Raw genomic sequence first — 11,672 nt, forward strand, 5'->3', positions numbered from 1 at the left:
AGGGCATGGAATGCTGGAGGTTGGAGGGGTGTGCAGAGTGGAGGGGGGCATAAAAGGGAGAAAAAATTGGGATAACTGTAATAGCATAATCAATACAATATACTTAAAAATGAAAAAATAGATAAAAGCAATGATACCATTACAAAAAAATACACAACAAGAATAATACATCATGGTCAAGGCAGGTTTACTCCAGGAAAGCAAGGTTAGCTTAACATCCAACCACCTACCAATGTACTTCACATTAATACAATAAAGGAAAAAAATATGATCATCTTAATAGATACAGAAAAAGCAGCATTTAACAATATTCGACACCTAATTACGATACAAAAAACTTTCAGAAATGAAAAGGATTTCGTCAGTCTGATCAAGAGAATCTACAAAAATGTAGAGGCAACGTTATATTTAGTGATTAAAGACCAAGTGCTTCATTATAGGATCAGATTCAAGACCAAAATGCTCCCTTTTACCTTTTCTGTTGTACTGGGCATCCAAGCCAGTGAAATAAGACAAGCAAAATAAAGGAGTATAGATTGGAAAGAAAAAAGCAAGACAGTCTTCATTTATAGATGACATGAAAGTTTTGTAGAATAATCAAATAAATTTATTCCTTAGGAATAAATACAACAAAATATATGCAAACCATGTACACTTAAAACTACATGACATTAATGAATGAACTTAAAGAAGACCTAAATAAATAGAGAGATAGACCCTGTTCATGCATTAGAGCATTAGAATTAGTGTTGTTGATACGTCTTCCAGATCGAGCTGTAGGTCCAGTGCAATCCCAATAAAAGTTCTAGCAGGATTTTTTGAGATTGACAAGTGATTCTAAAATTTTTTATAAAAATGGAATGGTCTAAATATTTTAGCCAAAATGACTGAAACACAAGAACAAAGTTGGAAGACTTAGACTACCTAATTTCAAGACCTGCAGTAAAGATGTAGGAATCAAGACATGTGATATGTTGGTGCAAAGATCACTGTACATTTAGGTGAATGAGACAGAAAAGAGGGCCCAGAGGTAGCCTGCACATACGTAATCAGTTGATTTTTGACAGAGGTGTCAAGGTAATTCAGTAGGGAAAAAGAATTTTTTCAACAGACAGTGCTGGAACAGTGGGAAATCTACATGCAGCCTCCCCCAGCCTCTACTTTTACATCGTATATAAAAATTAATTTGAAATGAAATAACTGCGAAAACTAAAAGTATAAAACAGAAAAAATATAGAATGTTTGTGAACTTGAGTAAGAATGAGTTCTCAGAGGAAGCACAACAGCATAAACCATAAAATGAATTGATAAGTTGGGTGTTATGAAAGTTAAAAACTTTTGTTCTTTGACGTATTACCACCTTGTCTCAGGGACACTGCTGGAGGGCCTGTGCGCACAGCTAGAGCCCAGCTGTGAGGAAGCAGTGACAGCGGCCCGCAGAGTCTGGGTCTAAAATGGCACGGGTAACCGTGCATCGTGGAGCCGCCTCAGGTTTACCTTGAAACCGCCCTTCCCCTGGGCTTCAGCTGTTCGCTCAAGTGCAACAGAGAGTAAGCCTCAGCTGCTGCCGCCATGCTTCCTCCTAACACCACAGCCTTCTCAAGTGAAGGGCGGCTTCTGCCATGGCTTCCATCACGATTGCTGGGACACTCGCTGCAGCAGCTTTGACCCCGCCAGACCCATGGAGTGGGGCTCCCCTTCCCTCATGGCTACCCTGAGGGCTGGCTGACGTGATCTGGAAATGGGAAAAGCTGGGCCAATGAGAGATAGGAGATTGGAAGCAGCCAGCAGGTAATTTCCTCTTCATTCCTCTCCCTTGGACTGATCTGAGGGCTTCTTGGAAGCAATCACTTATGAAAACCCAGGTGGGTTTTTCTGTGAAGCCTTGCTAATTCCATTTCCACCTGAAGTTGTTTCCCTCCATCCTTGACTCCTGTCCCCTTTTCCATCCTCTTGATGCCCTGAGGTTGTATCTCCCAGTACCCAGTAGAACATTCCCAGTTGGCTTTGCCTCAGGCTTTGTTTGCACAGGCTACGACAAAATGTAATAAAACCCTTTGAGAAAATCAGTACTATTATTGTATTCTCACTTTACAAATAAGAAACAGGCCCAGGGAAATGAGGCGATTTGTCCAAGATCCTAGAGCTGGTAAATGGGGGAGGCAGGATTTGAACTCTGACTTTTAAGCCCATGCTCTTAGGAACTCCGCTGTTATTCTGCCTGAGGGAGCTTGGCCTGGCTGCCTGTCAGCTTCTCCTTTCTAGACCTTGATTCTAAAGACAAGATCTTGCCTCATAATGTAGTCCAGCATGTCCAGAGTCTGTTTCATAGGAGACAGCTTGGGGGACTTTCTCATCACTCTATTTGTGCTGTGGAAAAAGATCTGAGCCTGTTTGTATGAGGAGCAGTTGCTAGACAAAGCATATTAGGAATGGGAGCTCTGGTCATTTTTGACAGCTGGGTAGACAGATACATTCAGTGAAGGCAACATTTCTGACTGCGACAAGATTGCTCTTCAGGCTGTGACGTGAACTAGGGACCTTCAGGCTTCAACCTGCCTGTCGCTAGACAGCAAAGAAAATGGGACCCCCCTTCCTATTCCCACCAGCTGTTAACATGACAAGCAGGTCTTTGATTGCTAAAGGGTGGCTAATTCTATTACACTGATGATATGTAACGGGGGAAGCATCCTTTCCAGTGCCTGTGCATTTTTTGAAAATAATGTATTCAGTTATTCAGTGATCAGTTTTGAAAAGTCATCTGTGACTTCGCAGCAAGAAGAAGACTGATTATTTTGAACTTTGAAGGCATGTTTATGAGGAAAACGGTAGAAAGACAATCAGTACTGATTTTACAGTTCAATAAACCCTTATGAATGACCCATTTTGTAACGTAGGTACCCTGTGATAGACCCTGGGGACTCAGAGGTGAGTGGGATAGCATTCCTCAGACTGTCTCGGTTTGCCTGGGACTGAGGGGCCTCCCAGGATACAGGACTTCGCTAAAGCTGGGGGAGTCCTCAGCAAATTCAAACAAGTTGATCACCCTGCCTTGCTCCAAGGAGCTCATAGGTTGAAAAGGAAAACAGCTATTCAAGTGTAGCTATGAAATAGTGTGATATATAAAATTATGGAATAATAATAATAGCTTTTACTTCTATGGCACTCTCTGTGAGCCAGAAACTATTTAGAATAAAGCCTTTATCTGTATCAGCTCACTGAATCCCATTATAGCCAGAAGAACTACTGGTGTCCGTATGTTACATAGTCAAAAAGTGAGGCCCTGCTGGAGGCCAGATCTGGGATTCAAGCCCAGGAAATAGGGGTCTGGTTCTGAGATCTTAACCTCTGAACACTCTCTCAAATGTCTAAGGCAAGCCCTGGCTGGCGTAGATCAGTGGATCGAGCGCAGGCTGGGAACCAAAGTGTCCCAGGTTCGATTCCCAACCAGGGTACATTCCTGGGTTGCAGGCCATAACCCCCAGCAACCGCACATTGATGTTTCTCTCTCTCTCTGTCTCTCTCTCCCTCCCTCCCTTCCCTCTCTAAAAAAAATAAATAAAATCTCTAAAAAAAATGCCTAAGGCAAAGAAATAGCCCAGAGGGGTGAGCGATTAATTTCATGGGTCACAGAAGTGGTCGTGGGAGAAGGGGGTGTGGGGTCGTGTAGAGAAGGTGGCCCCTGGGTAGGATTTTGCACAGTGGATGAGGAATCAACCAGCGGGAAGGACAGAAAAGGGCAGCCAGGTACATACAGTATCTTAGGTTAGGACATGAAGATGTCCAGTCTGCTCTGGAGCTGGTAGGTCTGTGACCAAATGGTACATTGGGTCCACCGTTCCAGCACCCTGGGAAAGGGCCTGGAGAGGTAGCGGGGCCAGGCCACCAGGGGCTTTATATGCCATGGTGGGTACAGGCTTCCACCGGTTCACAAAACAGAAGCACCAGAGAACTTTAAGGAAAATCCGAGCTCCTCATTCCTTGAGAATTACTCTGGTAGCATCGCGAAGCTGGTTTGAAGGGGAGGTGGGTGGGTTGGAACCAGCGACAGGGCATAACCAAGCGTGACACTCTTGAAAAAGTCCCTGTGACTCCAACTACAGTATATGACATAGGGATAGAGAGGGCTGGACAGATTTAAAAAATAAAAGAAGTAAAAAGGACCAAATTGTGCTAGTGATCAGATGGGGCAGAGGTGCAGCTAAAGGAATCGGGAAACCTGAGGATAACTTCTGTGAGCTTTGCTTGGTTGACAGGTGCATAGTGTTCACCAATAACTGAAGGAAAAAAAGGGAATTCGGGAGGAAGAGGGGAGACGGGGAGAAGGGGGGAGAGTGTGTTCAGCTTTCCCCACCTTGACTCCCAAGGGCCTGAGGGAAGTCTGGAGGCTACTGTCTAACCCAAGCATTCCGGAAACAGAAGGAAATAGCTCGTCCTAGAGGCCACTTCGTTTCCTGATTCAGAGTGAAATAATAATTATAAGGGCAGTTCTTGGAGAAAGGTATGAAATAAATCAAAAGCAATAGAATTAATGTAATATTAATGCAACATCCTTTGGGTTTTAATGTATTCATTTATGGTAAGGCGTCAGTGGCTTAATTATTCTTTCGCCTGAGTATTTGTACTTTATAAAAGACAGCAATAGTTAACTGAATTCCTGATGAAAGAATTTCAAGTACCTTAATCTTAGAGATGGGACAATGTTTTTTTAAGCAAATGAGCCATCTAGAATTCTTCAAATCATAGTACGTTTGTATCTGCTAATTCCATGTACTTGGGTATGGGGGTAATTTGAACAACTCAAAGTAGTTGTAAGTTCCATACGTGAATTCTGCTCATTCTTGAACTGACTGCCCCCAGATATTTGCATGTTTGTTTCAAAACACTTAGAATTTCCATATCTTGGCTCAGGAGGATAGAAAATCAGTTATTACTGATCAGTACTGAAAAGTTATTTACACGACCTATTTCTATTTTCCAGCTCTGTCCCTATACTGCCCCCCACATCCCTCAAGTATGGTCATGCGTCCTTCAGAGTGCTGTGTGTCCCCACGTACACATGTGTCTGTGGGTTTCTAACGTGTGGTCTCTGGATTGACTCGTGTGAACAATGGTCTTGATTACCTGTTGGGCCCTTTAACAAGATGTATCTCATGGACACATTGAGTTTAGCATGTCGTCTTTGAAACAATTAGGAATGGGAGGAATGGAGGACTGGGGATGGGGCCATAGGGCAATTTCCCAAAGACACAGGCTTAGTCTTTCCCAAAGACACGGCAAAAGTGTACTGCTATGCTGACATCTCTAACCACTGGGCAATCCTGTCTTCTTCCTGTTCCAATGTCAATTCCTGGGAGAATGCCCCTGCTCTTTTGATTGAGTGGTCTGGGGATACTTTCTACTAGGCAAGAATGTCACCCATCTCTCAGATGTCCCAACTTTGTTTTTTATTTAGAGAAGCATGCTGCTCACTGTTCCAGCATCATCCATCTTTGTCAGCACCCAAGGCCACAGCTTCATCTGAATGGCCAGTGACACACTGCAGATGGAGCGCACCAAAGACATGAAACTACGCACGACATGTATATGGACTCTGCGCCCACCGGAGATGGACTGATGCACCACCAAGTCTTGCAGTAACCAGGCAAACGAGACCAAGGTGACGTAGTGGTGGTGGTAGCAAAAGCAGTAGCTTTCTCCCTTCACTTTCCCCTCCTATGGAGGTGGGCTTCCATCTGATTTAGGAAAGGAAGAAGTCAAATGAGAATGGGGACTCTGGGGGCCCAACATAGGAAACAACAGCCTTGATTACCAGTGCTACTTTTAGCATCCCTGGCTGGGCTAGTGACCAGCACAGCAACAGGACACTTAGAACATCCCCCTTCTAACCTTGTGCACACTAGCAACCATGGAATAGAGAAAGGATTTAAGGAACATGGGTACAAAAGTGACAGTGAGTCGAGCTAGGGCTTGCAAGCAGCATGTTCACTGTGTTCCCCTGGCAGGCATCCTCAGCATCACAGCCATGTCATTTATGGGCACGTTGACCCAGGATGGACAGAAGGCTGCCTTCTACTCTGCATAGCCAAGCTACAGACTGGATTAAAGGCAGCAATATATCTGAGCTTGTATTCAGGATTAGTAGCATGATGGGACCCATCTTTACCTGATCCAACAGGTATTTTGTAGGTACCTGGGAACCAGATTAGAAAAATCTCATACGACAAAAGAATAATTGCTTTTTCATAGCTAACACTAATCAGTTATGCAAGCACACAATGTCCTTAAGCTTGCTGCAAACAAAAAGCTCAGTGATCAGAAACGGGGCTTCCCCACCCCCAATCTGCCCCCCCACAGGGCCGTGTGTGGTGTTGTGGGCCCAGGACTGTGTGTGCTTGTATGCATTCTCCACAGACCACCTGCAGCTAAGTTTGGGAGATGCAGAATTTTAATATTCTTTAAACCACAGCAACACATACACATTTGAAAAATAATCAGTGACTAAGAAAGCCCAGCATTCATGTGAAGAAAGACAATGACAAATCTGACTTACCAGTTTCGGCTGTTTGAGGCAGCAGAGGAACAGGTTGTTGGTAGTTGTCCAGTGCTTTCATTCAATAAATCACATTGGCTTTGCTTTCTCCGGTGGCTCAGCCTCTGCGCAAAGCAAGCGAACCTCCTTCCTATTCTGTGTAAGGAATAAAATGCGAACAGGATCACTACAGGCAAGAGCTGAAGTCCATGATCACTAAGCTACTCTTAACACAAAATAAAAGAGCAAATGATGCACAGGGAGAGAAGGGAAGAGGGAGACAGCTGGGCTCAGAAACTAAATGTATTTTGGGACTGCAGTCCTGGGAAGGCGTGATTTCCCAGGCTCTCGTGCATGTAGTAAAAGGATGCCATGCCTTCAGCCTGCCTTTAGCCCACTGTATCTGTGAGGTCCATTAGAAACAGAATGCAGGGACGAGGAGCCTCACAGCAGACAAGACTGAATTGGAACAGGCTGTCACTCACGGAGGAGGAGAGGGGCAGCAAGGCAGCCGGCTAGCTTTGCACTGCATCAGCCGCAGGAAAGAAACACCGTCTGGCATCCAAGAGCCCACCCGGCAATCTGTGACTGCAAATGATCTACAGCTGTCCGGGGCCACTCACCACCCCCTTACTCCCACAGCTGCCCGGGACTAGAAGCACACAGGTGGCAGCCGCACTCTCACCTCAGGGCACCTGTGCAGTCCTTGTCAGGCTCCCAGCAGGAGCAAGAGACACCTTAAGAAAGCTCCCAATCCAGTGGGGGCGCTCAACCTGCTACGACTTTGTCGGAGCAAGATCTGCAGACCTGGGACTTGGCACCCCGAGGCTCCCTCTTAGGAGGAAGATTCCAGCACCTCCTCCACGTGAGCCACGTTTGGGTGCACCTGGCCCCTTTCACAGCGCTAGGCTTTACAGGACTAAAAAGACACACAGAACGGATTTCCTAGAAAACCGCTTATGTAGGCATTTTCCGTGTTTCTCTCTGAAATAAAATGGCAATTGACCTTCACAGGCTGCTTGTTGTGTTAGGGAGACATTGCTGATTGAGCGCACAAATGAATACCACACCACCCCCTCTGCACACAGAGCGATACAGCCCTAGCAACAGCTTTAAGAATATTTCTAAAGCTTTATTCAGATTGTCTTTCTCTGCCAAATGAAAGCTTAGCTGCTGGGACGACTTCAGAAATAATTCTGGACCCTCCTACTAGGCACTGACTCTGGTCTAGTTATTTATACCTGGAGCCGAATCAACTCCCCAATTTTGAATGACTGTAGCAAATCACGAGAAAGTCTCTTGCTTGTAAGCATGAGGGTAGAGTGTTCATCTTTGTCCGGGTAATTAATTAGAATCCTGGGAATGGCATCCTGTATTCCTGAAAATCTCCCCCTTTCTAGAGACGCCGCCTCACCTGGCAGCTCGCTGGTCCCTGACGAGTGTGGTGCTGGAGGTGGGGTCGGAGGTAAGGCTCAGTGAGTGACTCGTGAAACCTGGACTCAGAGGAGGAGCTCCGTTCAGCTTTTCACAATTGTCCGACTTTTTCTTTCTTGTTCGAAGGGCAAAATAGCTCTCTGGAATATGTATTTTTTTTTCCTCTCTCTTTCTCTCCTTGGACTCATTTGTCCAGGGAAGCTTTGCTCCAAATAATCTAATTTGGGAATATTCATGCTCTTGAGGTTCAGAAGACTGTTTTTCATCAAGGATTAAGGAGGAGTCAGGCTACACTTTCTCAGCTTTAGCCTAAATGATTGCCAGGTAAAACTTTATCCTTATCTGCAGAAAAACTTAGACTTTAATGCAGATTTACTCAAATGCCACCTGCTGGGGTAAGCCAGGTGACTCAGTAACTTTTCCAAGGTCCAGGGCTGTGTCACATGACCAACATGCAAACCTAAGGGGGCTCTGCGTCCCATAATAGGGGCATTGCTTCCTGGGGCAATTCATTTCAGAAACCCTCATCCCGTGCAAAGCGTATCCGCTCATTCACCCATGCTTCTGTCACTCCACTGTCCCACAGACATGTATTAAAGCACTTACTAGGTTAGATACACTGTGCCAGATACTTTCATGTTACCAAAAGCCTATTGATGAGACACAAAGTCTTTGACATACTTTAGCAAGATTCTGCACAATCTGGCTCCATGTACCTGTTGCCTAATTTCTTGCCACCTCCTTACCTACCCTCCATGCTGTCTTTTTGAATGTCTTTCAATCCCTTGGACGGGCCGTACCCTCTTGACTCTGGAATTCTGCATATGAGATTCTTCTGCTTAAATGCCCAGTCCCTTTTGTCTAACTCATGTGTAGCTTTGGAGCAGGGGTGTCAAACTCATTTTCACTGGGGGCCACATCAGCCTCATAGTTGCCTTCAAAGGGACAAAAGTAATTTTAGGACTGTATAAATGTAACTACTCCTTAACTAGAGGCATGGAGCTAGGTGCTGCTGCCGGGTAGAAACACGGTGGTAGGCTGGATAAAATAAGGTGGAGGGCTGGATTTGGCCTGCAGGCCCTGTGTTTGCCACGTGTGCCTTGGAGTCTTGGCTTAAACATCACCTCTTGGGGATGTCTTTCTAGTCTTTGGGCTGCGGGGCTCCCTGCTTTGTGGCCCCGGAGCACCTTGGACCCTTCCGCCATTGCTTTGCCGCACTCACTTGTTCAGCATCAGTCACCCGAGTTATAGTGTAAGAATTTACATGCAACGTCTCTTCTTCAGCTGCTCTATTCCCAGTGCCTCGCAGAGTTCCTGGCACATAGAAGGCATTCAATAAATATTTAACAAATGTTTTATTGAAGTGCTTAGCGTGTATTTATTGAATGAACGAATAAACCATCTCAAAGACTAAATGGAATCTGAGAATTGAAAGGGACCCTAAAGTTCACTTAGTACATCTGATTTTTCTTGCCAAGTCGCCATGCATTGAAGGCTTGCTTGTCTCCTTATTCCTTCTTGATGAACCACATGGATGACACAGTTCTGGTCCCCTCCTCCCAGCACTCTGACAGCGTGTTCTTGCTTTTTGTTCTCCAGCTGCTTCCTGGAGTTTGTCTCATCTCTATAAACCGATATTCTCCATAATTCCTAGCATAAGCCTGCTATTATCGGATGCTTGATTCCTTCAACAGCAAACATTTGAACAGGGAGTTAAAAGCAAGACCTGAACGAGTCTTGCTTTAGGAAGATTACTCTGGTATTAAGGGAAAGGTGGTTTGGATCGGCCAGACCTAGACAGGACTCTTAATAATGACCACAGCGCAGAGACAGGATTTAACAGCAGCCTTGCCTTTTCTTTCCCTCCGCTCCTCCCCCAGCGCCCCACCCTCCACATCATAACACCAGCGCTCTGGTTGGGAACACTGAGAATGTTTGTTCCATACTCAGCGCTTGCGCTCCACCCAGTTCCACCCCCACACTTAGTTCACTTGCTTGGGTTATTGGTGAACATGCCTCACTGATTAAAGCTCTTTGGAAGAGAAGGATTGCATTTTAATTATTTTGCATCTTCCTCCTCCTGCCCTTACAGTTTGTATCTTGCAGGTAGTAAGTGCTCAGTAAATATTAAGAAAGAAAAGCACTTTACTATATGCAAAGCATTTGATGACGCACAGTGGTGAGGAGGGGGCACAAAGACGAACCAGGCATCTTTTCAAAGACAAAAGAGAGCTGTGTAGTGAAAGAGGCGCAGCTTATAATACAGGGCAGAATTAAATAACGTGCCATAAAAAAGTATGAGCAACGTGCTGAGGGAGGACAAAAGAATTATTACTTCCTTCTGGGATGGTCAGGAAAGATTCACATGGCCGGTTGCATTTGAACTGGGTGTGGAGGAAGGAAGACCTCTAGGGGTTGAAGGAAGAGAGTTCTTGGAATATTTGGCAAGCGGTGAGGGGGCATCTATTGGGATTTAGATTCCAAAAGTAGGCAAGGGTTGGACTGGGGAGTGCTCAAATGTTAGGTTAAAGAGTTTGGACTTTATTCTGTAGGTGATGGGGACTTGAGCAGGAGAATGTCAGCAGAGCTGATTAAGATCCCTCTGGCCTCACCACTGTGGACCATGGACTGGAGTGGGGAGAACCTGGAAGCAGGAAGACCCTGATGGGGAGGGCCTGTGGAGTGTGAATCAGGAGTCGAACAAGGGAGGCAGTCAGTGGTACAGGTGAGCGGGCAGGGGAGGAAATGAGAGTGAGTGAGAAAGGAGCTGACTTGTAAAATTTGAATCTGCATGATGGTAGGTGACCCAGACATAGAGACCATCTGGGCATTCATGGCATCGTCTGCACACCTTTTGAAGACAGAGGAAAGAGCAGGAGATTGGGTCCTTGGAGACCTGTGAATGTACCTAATCTGTTTGGAAGAAGCCACTTAGTAGCAGCTAAAGAGGTCATTCCAGGTGTGACAGATGAACCACCTTGGGCAACGTGCGGGACCGGTTGCAGGGGAACGGGTGCAGTTTCCTTGGAAAGGGGCTCCTGGGGGAGACGTGCGGCTTTGTGGTTTCTCGTCTCGGAGTTCTGTAGCTCAGCGGAAACGACCCCAGTTCGCCGGGGAGAGGGGCAGTTGGAGCTTGAGTCCTCGCGAGGCTCCTCCCCAGCTGTGTGACCCTGGGCAAGTTACTGTCACGAGGCCTCTGTTCTCCCGCTTCCAAAATGAGGGAGTTGGGTCAGTTAAATTCAAAGGTTCCTTTTATTTTACTGTTCCCTGATTTGTGAAGTGCAATATTTAGAATTTCAGAATACTCATGAAATTAGGCCAAAGCCCACCAACGTGAGAAGCTACTAATGTTCGTTCTCTCCTGCAAAATCATGCCCGTATTTTGAGCCTGTCCATATATCATCGCAAATGCATGTCTGCCCTGTGGTTAGTTCCGTGTGGTTTGTTTGTAAGACATAAATTTAAATTGATCACTTTTTGATGACCATTTTCTAACAATTTTTCACTTTTTTTTTCAGCAATTTTTTTTAGAGGTACCTTTTCATTGGAGCCTTGAAATTAAATTATGGGAAGAAAGCGGCAGTCCCTTACTGTGGTCAGCGGAGTCTGGCCAGCCTACTTCCGCTCCCTAATCTCCTGACCTTCCTTAGGGTGCGGCCGCTCAATACCCGCTCCGATTCTTTTCTCAAAAAATAAAATGTGCTAC

At 45.5% G+C, this 11,672-nt stretch overlaps 1 protein-coding gene across 1 annotated transcript in view; it reads right to left on the minus strand.

Annotated features, from left to right (window-relative positions):
- Positions 1-7,329, minus strand: part of ANKFN1 (ankyrin repeat and fibronectin type III domain containing 1) — a 146,841-nt gene extending 139,512 nt beyond the window's left edge. Inside the window, exons 1-2 of the mRNA XM_045837324.1 lie at positions 7,218-7,329; positions 6,554-6,688 (exon numbers count right to left, since the gene is read on the minus strand). The gene's annotated coding sequence lies outside the window, so the exon portion shown is untranslated. The remainder of the gene's footprint in view (positions 1-6,553; positions 6,689-7,217) is intronic.
- Positions 7,330-11,672: the final 4,343 nt, after the last annotated feature.

The sequence above is a fragment of the Phyllostomus hastatus genome, unplaced genomic scaffold (assembly GCF_019186645.2).
Source record: "Phyllostomus hastatus isolate PE091 unplaced genomic scaffold, TTU_PhHast_1.1 phas_contig_210, whole genome shotgun sequence".
In the NCBI taxonomy this organism is placed as follows: Eukaryota; Metazoa; Chordata; class Mammalia; order Chiroptera; family Phyllostomidae; genus Phyllostomus; species Phyllostomus hastatus.